At 35.8% G+C, this 15,575-nt stretch overlaps 1 long non-coding RNA gene across 2 annotated transcripts in view; it reads right to left on the bottom strand.

Annotated features, from left to right (window-relative positions):
* LOC120593939 (uncharacterized) overlaps window positions 1–15,575 on the bottom strand; it is a 46,389-nt gene that overhangs the window by 19,235 nt on the left and 11,579 nt on the right. The window contains exon 1 of one of the 2 annotated variants that reach the window (XR_005650466.1): window positions 8,291–8,302. The exons of the other annotated variant lie outside the window; for it this stretch is intronic. This is a non-coding gene — a long non-coding RNA (uncharacterized LOC120593939). Of the gene's footprint in view, window positions 1–8,290; window positions 8,303–15,575 lie in introns of those variants that run through there. 2 annotated transcript variants of the gene reach the window in all.

Raw genomic sequence — 15,575 nt, 5'->3', positions numbered from 1 at the left:
AATGTGGCTTTTATTCCAGGCAACCATGAGCCTGGCAAAAAATCAGGGTTTGTATTTCTAACAAGAAATACAAAGAAGAAGGGAACTGGTGGTAGGGTGCAGCTAGCTATCTCTGCAAAATACCTTTAATTGTAATGTTTATTATGGATTTCTGATACATGCCTTTATTGGATTAAGGTGTTTGTTTTTTCCTTTTCTCTGTCTGTGAAAGAATTTTAAAAATTCCTTTAAATTAGGAATAGGTTTTAAACTGTTTTTTGGCATCCTTTAAGATGATTACATGGGTTTTCTACTTTAATTTGAAATGTATTAATAGGTTTCCTAATGTTAAACTATCCTTGCATTCCAGACATAAATTTTAATCAGTTAATAACTTGAATCTTATATGTTAGAAACACTTTATTTTCTTTTAAAACAGTGCAGAGTTTCATTTCTTTAGGATTTATACATATGTTCATAGATTAAACTGACTTATTCTGTTATTTATTATTATTTGTATCCATATTTATAATCAAGATTATGTTAGCCATATAGTTAGTGGGGCTTTCCATTGTTTTTATATTCTGAAAAATTTATTTAACCTACAAATTAACTCTTCAAGTTTTAATATGCTTTACCCGTAATATTATTTGGTCTGAAGTCTTTTTAAGGAATATATATTTGACCACTTTTTAGATTTCTTCTTTGATATTATCCTATATCTTGTCGGGACAATTTTTGTAATAAAAATATTTTTCTAGAAAAATTAACCTTTTAATTTCCAAATTTGTTGAGATTAATTTATACATACCTTTCTTTTACATGTGAAAACATTTCCATGTTTATATTTATATTCCATATCTTCTCTTGTGTCTCTTATATTTTTTCTTAATCAGAATTGCCAGAGATTTCACAGTTATTTTGGAATTTTAAAGAACCACGTAAAGCTTTTATGAAGTAGTCCTTTAAGGCTTTTTGCTTCATTATTTTCTGCTTTTAGCTTTTTAATTTTCTCCATCCAAATAGGGTTTATTTTATTGTTTTTCCTCTAACTTATTGCATTGTCTATGTAGATCATTATTGCAGACATTGTTTGTTGGTGACCCATTCCTAACCCCCTTATATTTGCCTATTTCCAAGCATATAGGCTAAAATAGCTAGATATCCGTTTTCCCAGATATTCTTGGAACTATGCATAGCCATGTCTTCCAGCTGTAAGAGGAAGTCTTCCAGGGGCATACTAGGAAATATTTTTTTTTACTGCTCACTAATGCAGAGAAACACATACCAACAGTCTTTCTGTCCAACTCGTAGAAGGAAAAAGAGAGCAAGGAGAAAGCACACTTGCTTTCTTAAAATCCCCAGCCTAGAAATGGTACACATCATGTCCACTCAAATGCCATTGGAGAGAACTTACTTATTTAGTCATACTAACTGAAAGGGAGGATGAGTAATATGACTAACCATGTCGCTAGCTATACCCCTATTATGATAGAAGGAAAGAACAGATCCGGAAGACAGATTTGCATGTTTGCATCCTTTCCCACATCCAGTGACACAGCAGTTAAGAACATAGGTTATTCATGAAAACATAAACTTAGAAATTGTTCTATAATATTTAAGAGGCCTACATGGAAAAACCTAAGCTTTAAAATATTCCTCCAAATATTAGATGATGCCACCAGCACTCTTATCTGACAAAAATACCAAAACTTAAACTACTACAATCAGACTCAAGTAAGTAGTGATAGAAAGTCTGAGCAGCCAACTTGAAGTAATAATATTATTCGTATTTCTGTAAGGGAGGAAAAACCACCCATACACATTGGCATGCAACTGAGTGGCTTCTCAGTTCACCATGAACTCATATATAACTCAAACCAAATTAATAGTTATGGGTGGCTTTAACTGGCAGTGTCATAAAAGCAATTAACATTGGTTTGTATCAACTATATCCATAAAACCAGCATAAAGTTAATGACAAGTGTATGCACAAATAGCAATACTCTGCTATGTATTCAGAATATTAAAAGAATAGAAAAAGGAATACTACTTTTTTCCCGAGTCAATCAGTTTAATTTTTAAAATAGATCTCATATTTTCTTATAGTTTGCTCTTACGAGTTTAAAACAAGTGAATGAATAAGTCCACAAACCACTTTACTTATCTTTGTTTCAACATAGATGAAGGTATCTTTTATAATCTTTTAATTTTAAGTCATGTTTATTAAAGCATAACGTACATTTAATAAAATTCACTCTTTTTACATGCACAGTTCTGTGAATTTTATTAAACAAATACAGTTGTGTAGCTGCCATCAGAATCAAGGTATCAAATATTTCCAGCACCCCTCCACCCCCAAAAAGGTCTCCTCATACTCTTCGTAATCCCCAAACACAGCATTTTGGAGGTGAATCAAAATTTCAGTTTAGGTATCTCTGCTGGTAAGCCAGGTTTTTCATCTGGGAGAGTTCCATGCAGAACTCAAACGTGAACAAGCCAACTAGCTTGTTTTTATCCCCTCTTCCCCAAATCCCAGTTGTTTTTCCCAAATGTATCATTGGTCTCAATGATTTTAGCAGGGTGTTATTGTTCCTTTTGCTTTGCAAATATACTTTTTTTTTATTAATTGTGGAAGAATATTACTTTTAACTCGACATGTCAACACTGTCTTCACTAAATATTTTCCAAATCCATAAGGTACTTAAAATGTATTATAGAAATAAACCAAAGGTGGCCTAATCTTTGTTCTCAAGGAGCTTTTGGTTTAAGAGAAATATGGATTGGCATATTTATATTAAATAGAATATGGCCTATGATAGACAGTAGATACTTAAGTATTTTCTCCTTCTCTGTTTTATTATTGCTAGCAAGTGGGGAAGGGAAGGTGAGAGGAAGTGCGTCGTGTAAAATGAGTGGTTGGATTTAGCAGAATGAAATAAACATAAGACATAGAGGCAGGATGAAGAGGACAGAACAGGGATTTGGATAGAGATGGCATCATAGGAAAGATGATTGTCGTGGTTTGCTCTACCTGAAAGAAGTCTTGTATAGTGAAGCCCTTCATTTTGTAGATGAGCAAACACACCCAGAGAGATGCAGTGACAAGCTCAAGGTCAACCAGAGAGGTTGTAGCAGAGCCAGGACTAGATTAGCTCTCTTAATTCTGTTCGGGTGCCCATTTTATTGTTCTACATGGTTCGCCCTAGTTACTTTCAGGAAGAAACGTAATTCTCCACTTATTCACATATTCTTTATAAGACCCCTTATATTCTACTCTAGCTTTATAAAAGAATACATTAAACATCACCTGAGGACGACACCCAGTGCCTTGGAGATGCTGCCCTCATAGGCCTTCTCAGAGAGCCCATCTCCACCTTTCTTTCCTAAAATCCTCTTGGATTTTAGAGTCTAGGCCCTCTTCTTCACTGGAGGCTTTGATCATAAGTCTTTGTAGGCCTAGCTTGAAACCTTGACTCTCTTGATATTTCTGTGAGGAAAAGAAATGTTCCTGATTCCAAATAATCAAACTAAACTTTCAACAAAAAGCCAAATACTTGGGAATTTCTATAAACTTATCTGACTATGTAATTTTTCTCCATTCTGAAAAGGAATGATATATGCCATTCAAATCTGAAACTGTGACTAAATATATACAGAATCATACATAACTCTTCACAGGTTCTGGTGAAAACTGAACTTTTCCATTGTTTCAGCAGATCTCACTCAGAATTCTCCAAATTAAAAAGAATGGAACGAAGCATCTCATCATCTAGAAAATGGGTAGAATAAATGAGAAAAGACACTTAAAATGGAAAAGGCACTGGTGACAGTATCTTGACGATACATTTCTTTGCTGGAATGTAAATTTTTTTAGGTGGCTTCTCTAAAAGAAAATGGGCTATCTGGATACCAAGCTCAAGTTCACAAAGGAAATTCAAATTAGCACTATAACAAATATAGCACTTTCAAACTTCACCTCTGGGTATTTTCACCAGAACATTTTATGTTGAAAAATATTTTTAAAATGTCTATATGTGCACCATACTGTGCCGTGGGGAATATAAAAAAGTAGAATAATCATAGAAGATAGCGGATGACACAGGTAGAACTGGGAGGCACGTGCTATAAATATTGTAGAAATTTAAAATCAAGAAATAGAACTGTATAGAACAAGAAAGCCTTCACGAAAGAAGTAAAACCTAAGCCAAAACTTGAAGGATAAGCAGAATTTGTACAAAAGGAGAGGAATAAAGAGCAGAGCTGATGTTCAGCTGGATGTTCCGGTTCAGTGGCACCGGCATCTCTTCTGTGTGACTGGTGAATCCACTCTGAATGGTTGCTGTACTTGTCAAATGAGTTGTTAGATATTCTGAAGATCACCCCAGCGGGCATTCCCTAACACAGATGTGGAAGTGACTGTTGGGAGGTCATGGAGCAATTCAACTTGTCCATGCCATCAAAAGGTAACAATTAAATTGATCAGAAATAGGGATTTATTTTTAGTTGTTGCTGTGTTTCAGTTAAGTCATATATTCTACGCACATATTTCTTCTAAGACTATAAAACTATAATCTCTCAGTCATATTGACATGTCTTAAACTTCATTATCATATGGCCACGTGTATTAAACTGGCAAATATACTCATTGGGTATGGATGATGATGATTATTCTTTACCAGAACAAACTGCCACTTATAACACTTGGATTCAATTTCAATCTCCTCTCAATACAAGCTTTAAAGCAATCTCATCATGAAATAGCAGAGCTTGGGCGGTCTTCTCTAGCAGGTACTTCTCTTGTTTCACCTTTCGAGGGAAGTAGCCTCAGGGACATGGAACCAATTTTCAGCAGTGATTTGCTACGATATTGAATACACATCTCAATACCCTCATAGATAGAAAAGGAGAGTCTGATTCATCAACACTTTTCTTTAGGTCAGCAAACACTCGGGGAACAATTAGACTGTTTATAAAGCCTTGGTACCTGGAATAGTGCAAAGCCAATTTAAAAAATATATTGAATATGTGAGCTTTTCCAAATTGTCATCAACTGTTATGACAAGCTATTAAAGAAGCTATTGTAGAGGACTGAAGGAGCAGCTGATTTCGAAACAGTAAATCAAGTCTTGGTCAAGAGCACTGATGAAAAGAGAACAGGATTCTTGCTGTGTTTATGAGTGGCTCAAGACAGCTTTAATACACATCAATCACAGGTAGGCAGCGTGCTCTGGTCAGGGCCCCGACTCTCAGTGTGACCTTTTGTGAGTCACCAGACAGCTTTCAGGCTCGGTTACTCAGCCGAAAACAAAGCCGAGGAGCAGAATCCTCAATGAAAAACAGGCACTGCATCACTAATGAGATTTCCTGGGGAAATAAATTCCTCACCTCTACAACCCCCTCTCTGTGACACTCTCCACTATAGACTGCCACGTCCCACACATTCAAGAGAAGGTGGATGAAGCGAAGTGCTCGAGGCACATGGCTGTGCTACGTTCCCTGCTTCAGAAGTGTTTATAGGGAAGAATTCACTGTGCTTACCTAAAATAGGAAAGCCACGAAGAAAGAAATGTTGACACTCTCTTGCTTTGGAAATTAAGCAAGAGCTTTGGGTTCAAAGTCTCTCATTTGGCTACAGTTTGCTTAGAGACTTGGGAGGGCTGGCAAAGAAATCTCTCTTTTTCAGTTGCTTGTAAACCATTTATTTCTGTGTAACCAGTACTTTGAAATATATCCACCTTTCTAGGCAAAAGCATTTATTATTGTGAAACTTTCTGCTAAAATCCTAAGAGTAGAGTTGCATGAACATGCAACTTGTGACTGTGAGTGAAACAAAGTTAGGACGAGTATAACAAGAATAGTAGCTTCTTAGGAGGGAAGTAAAACAGGTTGAGGGTGGGCCTGGGGTTTGGAAATGCCACCACTGCTATCCTCTTCCCCAGCTTCATGGTGCAGCAGGCCACCTGCTGAAGAAGGAAGCTCAGAAGCTCAGAAGCTCAGAAGAAGCTCTTGGCTGACGGAACCTATGGATGGCTCTGGAGAATGAGGCTGCGCTTTTAAGCTTTTAAGACTGTTTGTCCCTTGGAGGTTGCGGGACACACGCAAGTGTCTGTCTGGCATACGAGTGTCACCTTTCTGAGGCTAGCCCCCTTGGAAAGGTTCCACATGACTGAACACTACTGAATCAGTCAGTCTGTTTAGTGGTTTGTAGGAAAAGCTGACGATATCATGGCTCCAAGGCAGGCTGCTACCCCAGAGCCTCAGTCGTAACTAATGGTGGTTTAAAAGGGAGATCAGAAAATATCATGCAGATAAAATATAAAGATAGGAGAAAAGACCATAACCTCAATCTGCAAAATGTAATAGCTTTGTCAAAATAAAAGCCAAAGCTAAACTCTCCCGCTGCTGCATACCTCCCAGACCGAGGGAACTATTCAAGCAGAGAGGCGTTTTCTATTAGCACAAACTCCAAATGCAGCAGGGAGAAACTCAGCTATAATATCTGCAGAACGGCTCCTCCATGCAAACACCATTCCAGTAATAGGAAATTTTAATGATGTAAAGCAGCAAGGTCACACGATATGTCCAGGAAGCCCTTGGAAAGACACTGCCTCGGCAGATATTACAGAGGAGAGCTCAGAATTGCTCTTGGTTCATTAGGCTTTGCCTGAGGGTTTTTTTCTTCCACTATTAACTACAAAGGAGGTTGAGGTTATTGTTACTCAGTTCCTTGTATGCAATGCAAAGAGGTGAAGGGCAGAGTTTGTACATATGGAAAGGTAGACAGCTTAGATATGTTTTTACAATACTTGAAATATTCTCTCTGAGTCACCTTAAATATGAAAATTGCAAAAGCCTTATCAATGTTGCAGTGTTTTTTTTCCTAATAGAATAACTTTTTATCTACTCATGTATAGATAAAGGTACTATATGCACATAAATATACACACATGGGGTGGATTGATTCCTTCCCCTAGATATAGCATCACCACATCTTCTTACACTTTGCCTCCTTCTCCCAGCTTTATGACCCCATTGAGATTGCTCTTACTGTTTTCTTCCTCGTTATATTCTGATATTTCAAAGCATGGCCTGAATCTCACTCCCATCTCCCCACTCCACATTATTAATGAATTGGAAAGCAGACATCATTAGTTTTCGGAGACCATTTCTTTTAAAATTTACAGACCCCTTCATCTGAATCCCCAGAGACAGTCTGCTGTTCTCATCTTAGAATCTTATTAGCATCATATCTTCTATATCCTGCCATGCAAACTGCATGGCTATGCACTTTCTAGCACTTGACCCTTTTGCGGACGGAATTAATTTACTCTTTGAAGATGCAGCAGCATGCTGTTGTGCTTGTTAAAGAAAGAAAAGCCAAGCAAGGAGATGGTAAAGCAAGCAAAGAAAATTCCTGGTTTAAAAGCAAGCTCTTATAAGGCAAGTTAGGTGGAGACTGGGCAGGAGAAACCAACAGCTAGTAACTACTGTTAGAAATAGGCAAATCAGCTGATTAACAGGCATCGTTGAGGATTTCTACATCTTAATTACTGATGAGCTTTGAAACAAGTTCCCTGGTATGGAAGAGATGACAGGAATAAGTCTGTACTAGAACCTTTTATTCTTATAATAAAAGGTTTAATGTGGCCTGGTTTGGCATTAGAAGACAACACAAGTAACTAATTCTGATTAGGTCAGACACCTGACCTATATTCTAAACTCTTTCAGACTCATTCACTCAGTATTCACTGTGTGCCAGGTATTATTCTAGATGTAGGAGACACAACCGTGAGTAGGACAACATCCTTTCATTTACAGAACTTATTTTCTAGTGAAGGATTAACATAGTAAAAAGTAAATGGCCGAGAATGTAACTTCAGGAAGCTATAAGTGCTATGAAGGAAAAGGAAGCCATAGAAAAGAATATAGAGTGTTAAGGGGAATTACTTGAAAAGGTGATCTATTACTTAGGAGTTGACCTTTGAGCTGGAACTTTAATGAAGTGAAAGAGCAAGCCCTCTGAAGACCTTGGAAATGAGGTTTCCAGATAGAATGTAAAGGCCTTGAGATCAGAATAAGCTTGGCATATTAAAATTTAAATATAGTTGGTATGGCTAGAGTGGAGAAAGTGGTAGGAATAATAAACAGTGGCCAGGAGAAGTAGACTCTATGTTAAAGACTGAATTTTATCCTAGCCATGATGGAAATAATCAAAAGTTACATATTTGTGCTTAAAGATGACCCCTGCTGTTTTATGAAGAGTAGACTCAAGGCTGGAGTTAGGGGAGCAGAATAAAAGCAAGGAAACCAGATAAAAGATTATTTAAAAAGTCTAAACAAGAAATTATTAAGATGTCTTGGACTTAAGGTGGTAGCAGAAGAGGTGGGGAGAGGCGGAGGGATTCGGGGTATATTTTAAAGATAGAGCTGCAGGACTTGCTGAGGAATTAGATGTAGGAGTGTAATGGTTATGTCTTTAACTGAGTAGCAGAAGACTGAAAAAAGATTGACGATAAAATAAAAACCTTTATTTTAGCCAAGTTAAATCTGTGATGACCATTAGATATCCAAGAGTAGATAGAGTGGGGCTTGCAGGATAAGTCTGGAATTAAGAAAGATATAGATTTTTTAAATCACAAACTTATAGATATCATTTCAAGCCATGTAAGTGGATGAGACAACCATAGGAACTGAGACTGAGAAAAGGCCCAAACATGGCTCTCAGACATTCTAAAAATCAGAGGTCAGGAAGAGAAAAAGGAGATATCAGAGACTGAAAAGGGGTAAGTAGTGTGACAGGAGAATAACTAGAAACCACCACTACAGCTACCACCACCAACAAAAAAGACATTTGAAAAAGGAAAGAGTGGCCAAGTGTATAAATTGCCACAAGAGTTTGAGTAAAATGAGAACTGAGAATTCGTTATATAATTTGGCAAAATGGAGGTTACTGGTCATCTTGACAAGAGAGTTTCAGTGGAGTAAAAAGGACAAAAACTTGATTAAAGTGAGTTACAGACAAAATAGGGGATGGTGGTGAAAAAAACTGAGTTGGCAAGTATAGAAACTTCTACTGATGACTCTTCTCAGAAAGGAGAGCAGAGAAATGAAGTGGTAGTTGGAGGGTTATACTGGGATGAAGGAAGTTAAAGTTGGGAGTAACCACAGCATGTTTGTACACCATCAAGAATGATCCTAACAGAAAAGGAAAAGGATGATGTCTAAAAAAGAATGTATAATTGCAGGAACCATGGCTGTGACTGAAGAAGGGATGGGATCCAGTTCCCTTGTCAAGGCACTGGCCTTCGACAGGAGCAAGGACATGCTATTCACTGTAATAGCAGAGAAGTTAGAGGTTATTTATAGTTGGTAGATTTGTTTGTGGGAAGAACCAGTTTTCTTCTGAAAGTTTCTAATTTTTCAATGAAATAGGACATAAAATTATCAATTGAGAGTAATACAAAAGATGATTTGAGATTTGTAGTAAAAAAATTTAAATGACAGTAGTTAGTATGATTGTATGTTTTCCCTTAACCACATTTAGCTGTTCAGGTAAGAATTGAAGGGTAGGTAATGTGTTGGATTTTCCAACACTGGGTTTACCAGCAAGCATAATAAGGGAAACAGGGGCAAATGTGTATAGTAGATTGATTACAATAATAGACCATGGAATCTAATATTGATGATGTGAGAATTGATGGTATGAAGAAGGTAAGTATGAGGCTGAATCATTTGATGGATGGGTACAATAGGTTGAAGAATTATTGGCATATGGACACTTAAATTTCAGTGAGCTGAAAACTTTTTTTTTAAATGAGATCCTTAAATCTAGATTTGGGAAGTGGTATAGCGGGTATTTGAGAAGGTGCAGTCCTAAGGGATAACTAGATTTTAGTTAGAGCGAGAAGTTGAAATGAACATTTTAAAGATGAGGTAAATAATAAAGGGGACTTTTTTTCTGATGACAAAGCATGAGTTCCAGAAAATATAGTAGGAGGGTTTCGTGGGAACACACAGGGATGGGTAACTGGGTGAGGTTCAGGGATGTACAGAGCCACATAGGGATAAACATACAGGTCAAAATGAAGACCTTAATGCTGTACTGTGCAATGCAGTAGCCATTGGCCCATGTGTGTATTGAGCACTTGCAATATGCCTGGTCAGAATTAAGATGTGCCGTAAGTGTAAAACACACAGTGGATTTTGAAGACTACGTTTGAAAAAAAAAAAACTTTAAAAATCTCATTAATATTCTGGACATATTGGGTTAAAGAAAATATTATTAAAATTAATTTTGCTTTTTAAAAACTTAAATGTGTCTACTAGAGAATTTTAAATTACATACATAACTCTCATTATATTCCTGTTGGATGGTGCTGCCTAAGAAGCTTTCATTTCTGGTGATGACCTGAATAGAGATGTTAGGTGTGCTGAGATTAGTTCTGATAGCTTCTTCAGGAAGGTAGGCCTTCAGTTCCAATTTTGGCTAACCTCTTGGGAGTGGTCTTTTCTTTCCTTGCTACTTAGAGTACGGTCTTTGGACCAGAATCACTGGCATCACTTGGAAGCTTGTTAGAAATACAAAATCTCAGGCTTTGTCCCATACCTACTGAATCAGAACCTACAATTTAACAAAATCCCCAAGTGAGTCTTATGTATATTAAAGTCTGAAAGGCATTTCTTGAGGTAATTCTTAGTGGAGAGGCTAATGAAGTTGAGGCTAGGGAAGGAAGAAGGAATTGGGAACACCTTATTGGGTGAAAAATGGTCTTACCAGTGGGGTAATTTCTAGGCTGGAAGAGAAACAGTTAGACCTCAGATAACAATGAAGTCTCTAGACATGCACTGTCTAATGTAGTAGCTGATAGCCATACTAAGTAAAATGAGAATTAAGATGAACTGTAAGCCTAAGATATATACACCAGGTTTTGAAGATGTAGTGTGAGAAAAAACAATATATAATATCTCATTAATAAATTTCTAATGTCGATAACATGCTGAAATGATATTCTGGATATACTGGGTTAAATAAAACATTGTTAAATATTAATTTTGCCTGTTTTTTTTTTTAAATGTAGCTATTAGAAAATTTAGCATTCATATGTGGCTCATATTACGTTTCTATTGGAGACCACTGCTCCAGACAACACTAGAAGAGTAAAGTCTCCAGGGTGTTCCCCATACAGATAGACTCTAGAGCAGGGGCTGGCAAACTACAATCCACAAGCCAAATCTGGCCCATCACCAGGTTTTATAAATAAAGGTTTACTGGAATATAGCCATGTTCATTCTTTTACATTGTCCATAGCTGCTTTCATGCTATAAAAACAGAGTTGAATAGCTGCAACAGAGACTGTACGGTTCATAAAGCCTAAAACTTTTATTATCTGGCTCTTTATGGAAAAGTTTGCTGAACCCCTGCTGTAGAGGGAAGACGAAGAGGCCTTACTGTTTTCTATTTCAGGATAGTCTAGGATTCATATTCAGACTGGAGAAAGCCTTTGTTTACAGAAAATTTGACTGTATGTAGAAAAATGTTCTTATGATAGTAGCTGAAAATCAGGATTAGGATACTTTTCCTTTTATAATTGTATATGTAATTGAACTATTCTTTTGCATTATTGAAACCATAATTCTATTCCAACTTAAAGTATTTGTAATAGGGAACGATTTTTAGAATTTATGAGGCTTCATTTATTAGCTTGGATTCTAATAGTAGCCAGATGCTATCAAGCTTTTAATCATGTAAATTGGTTTATTTTCCTTTTATTCTCCTATTGCATATTGAGTAATCACTTAGTAATGTGGTACCAAATGCTAGAAGTGCATAGAAACTTTGAATATGATGAAACTTGACACAGATTCAAGTTAGTCCTTTGAGTGGTAATGATGTGCCCCTTCGTAATATGGAAAGAATAAACTTATTAAAATTATTATTGTTTATTATTATTATTCTTTCATCTCTATTCCTACTATACTACCCAAAGTTTAGAGCTTTAATAAGTCCTGCATATTATGCCAACATCCTTCCCATCTGACTTTCCCTTTCTTAAATTTACTTTCCTCTTTATTCTGTTCTCCTTGCCATTTCTAGACTAATATTTTTAAGACACTAATCTCTAAATTTCTCTGCTCAAAAATCCCCAAGAAGTATTGAGTTAAAAAAAAAAAATCTTTGTTAGATTCATAAACTGGCCCTAGATAATCTTATAATCTTATCTCCCTTTAATAATTTCCATCCTAGAGCATTTCTACATGAATGAAAATTAACTAAAACTGCAGGCCAAACTCTTCTAAACTCAATATTGATAAGATAAAAGGGATTAGGTACAGACTCGCATTTCTCAGATTGGTTCACTCTTCTACATTCTTCCATAATAAATTTGGTTATGTTAATGTCTTCAGTCCAGATTATAACAATCACCTAATAACAAGTTTCACTGTCTCTGCTCACTTACTGCTTTAATCTAGGGGACCATACAGCTGCTAGTGAATTTTCCTAAATCATAAACTTCATGATGCTTTGCCTCATGGTAACAAGAAAAATACAATAAAATAAAAATCATACTAACGTAGGAGACTATTAAAGAGTGGTGAATGCAAGGTAGTCTGGACGAGCTCATTTCAAAGGTAAACGGCAAATAAAAAGTAATCCCTCAAAAGTAAACATCAAAGAAAAAAAAAGCCCATAAAAATGGAGAAAATTTGTGAAGTCAATAGAATCATTCAAACTACTAGCAATAGTGAAGGCTGATGGGGCAGACTGGAGTCTGGAGGAGCCCCATAAATACCACTAGTTTACTTGACATGATAATTCTTCCTTCATCCCAAATTTTGCTGAGAGAGCAACAATGTAAGCAGGCTTAAAAGAATAAAGAATTTGAATAATCTTTTACATTCTTGAGGTGCCTGGAACCTAGGACCCTAGTGCAGTAAAATACAAAGACGAATGATAATTAGCAGAAAATGCAGGCCAATATTGATAAGATGAAAGGAGTTAGTTTCTCAGTGGAGGCAGCCTGAGAGATTGAGCACTGAGCTATCCAAGATGAGATTAATCTTTATTAAAGCTGTAACTCAGTCACAGATTAACTTGACCTCACATGAAGTTTAAATCATCACCTCTTCACCTTAATGCCAGACAGAGAGAGCTCACTCTTTTGGGGGAAAAGCCAAATGAAACAAAACAAAATATACTTCAGTCTCTATCCTTCTTCTATATACAATGTCTGGCATATAAAAAAGTATTATAAGATATGTAAAAAAGCAAGAAAATGTGATGCCTGTTCAATAGAAAAAAACATTGACAAGCAGATCCACAAATGCTTCAGATAGTGTAATTAGCAGACCAGGACTTTAAAACTAATATAAATATGTTCGAAAATTTAGACAAGATGGGCAGAATTGGTGAAAGAAAGGTAATTTCAACAGAGAAATTGAAACTCTTAAAAAGGAATGAATGCAGGAGAAAGGATGAGAAAATATGAACTGAATAGAGTATTAGTGATTCATGCAACACTATCTAGCAGTCTAATACTTCAATATGAAATTGAAGTCACAGAAGGGAAACAATGATAAGAACTATGGTTGACTTCTGATAAGAAATAATGTCTACTCAACAGGGAAGAGCTAAAAGCATTTTCCTTAAAATCAGGAGCAAGATAAGCATGTCTACTTTCACAACTTTTATTCAACATATTATTGGAAGTCCTAGCCACAGCAGACAAGAAAAAGAAATAAAGGCATCGAAATTGTGAAGGAAGAAGTAAAACTGTCATTATTTGCAGATGACATGATACTACATATAGAGAACACTAATGGTTCCACCAAAAAACTGTTAGAACTTACAAATAAATTTAGTAAAGTAGCAGGATACAAAATTAATATTCAGAATTGGGTTGCATAATGAACTATCAGATAAAGAAATTAAGAAAACAATCCTATTTACAATTGCATCAAAAAATATGTAGGAATAAATTTAACCAAGGAGGTAAAACACCTGTACTTGGAAAATTATGTCACTGAGGAAAGAAATTAAAGAAGATATGAATAAATGAAAACATATACCATAGTCACAAATAGGAAGAATTAACATCATTAAAATGTCCATACTACCCAAAGAAATCTAGAGATTTAATGTAATCCCTATCATAGAATTAGAGCAAATAATTCTAAAATTTATATGGAACCACAAAAGATGCTGAATAGCTAAAGCAGTCTTGAGAAAGAAGAACAAAGTCAGAGGTATCACACTACCTGATATCAAACTATACTACAAGGCTATAGTAATCAGAATGGCATGATACTGGCATAAAAACAGACACATAGATCAATGAAACATAATAGAGAGCCCAGAAACAAATCCATGCCTATATAGTAATTAAATCTATGATAAAGGAGGCAAGAATATTCAATGGAGTAAAGACAGTCTATTTTATAAATGATGTTGAGAAAACTGGACAGATATGTGCAAAAAGATGAAACTGGACCAACTTCTTACATCATATGCAAGAATGAACACAGTCGATTAAAGATTTAAATGTAAGACCCGACCACAAAACTCCTAGAAGAAAACATAGGCAGCAAACTCTCTGACACTGCTGTTAGTAATATTTTTTTCTGATATAGCTCCTCGCGCAAGAGAAACAAAAGAAAAATATAAACAAATGGGACTACATCAAACTAAACAGTTTTTGCACAGCAAAAGAAACCATCGACAAAACGAAAAGACACTTACTAAATGAGAGAGGATATTCACCAATGATACATCTAATAAGGGGTTAATATCCAAAATTTATAAAGAACGCGTACAATTTAACACCAAAACAAACAATTAAATTAAAAAACAGGCAAAAGACCTAAATAGATATTTCTCCAAAGAGGACATACAGATGGACAATAAACATATGAAAAGATGCTCAATGTCACTAATCATCAGAAAAATGCAAATTAAAATCTCAATAAGATATCACCTCACAACCTGTCAGAGTGGCTGTCATCAATAAATCAACAAACAAGTGTTGGTGAGCATGTGGAGAAAAAGCAACCCTTACGCACTATTGGTAGGATTGCAAATTGGTACAGCCACTATGAAAAACAGTTGTGAGGTTTCTCAAAAACTTAAAAATAGAACTACATTATAACCCAGCAATTGCACTTCTGGGTATTTATCCAAAGAAAACCAAAACACTAATTCAATAAGATGTACGCAGCCCTATGTTCACTGCAGTGCAATTTATAATAGCCAAGATATGGAACCAATCTAAGTGCCCATCAATAGATGACTGGATAAAGAAGGGGTGATACAAATATGCAATTGAATATTCCTTAGCCAAAAAAAGAGAAATCTTACCTTTTGCAACAATATGGATGGACCTAGAGGGTATTATGCTAAGCGAAATAAGTCAGACAGAGAAAGACAAATACCATATAATTTCACTTATATATGAAATGTAAAGAACAAAATAAATGAACAAACAAAATAAAAACAGACTCATAAACATGGAGAACAAACTGGCAATTGCCATATGGGAGGGAGGATTGAGGCTGGGTGAAAAAGGTGAAGGGATGAAGAAGTACAAATTGTTAGTTAT

The sequence above is a fragment of the Pteropus medius genome, unplaced genomic scaffold (genome assembly GCF_902729225.1).
Source record: "Pteropus medius unplaced genomic scaffold, Ma_sr-lr_union100, whole genome shotgun sequence".
Lineage (NCBI taxonomy): Eukaryota > Metazoa > Chordata > Mammalia > Chiroptera > Pteropodidae > Pteropus > Pteropus medius.
The sequence above is the reverse complement of the archived record's forward strand: the minus strand, read 5'-3'. Positions and strand labels throughout refer to the sequence as shown.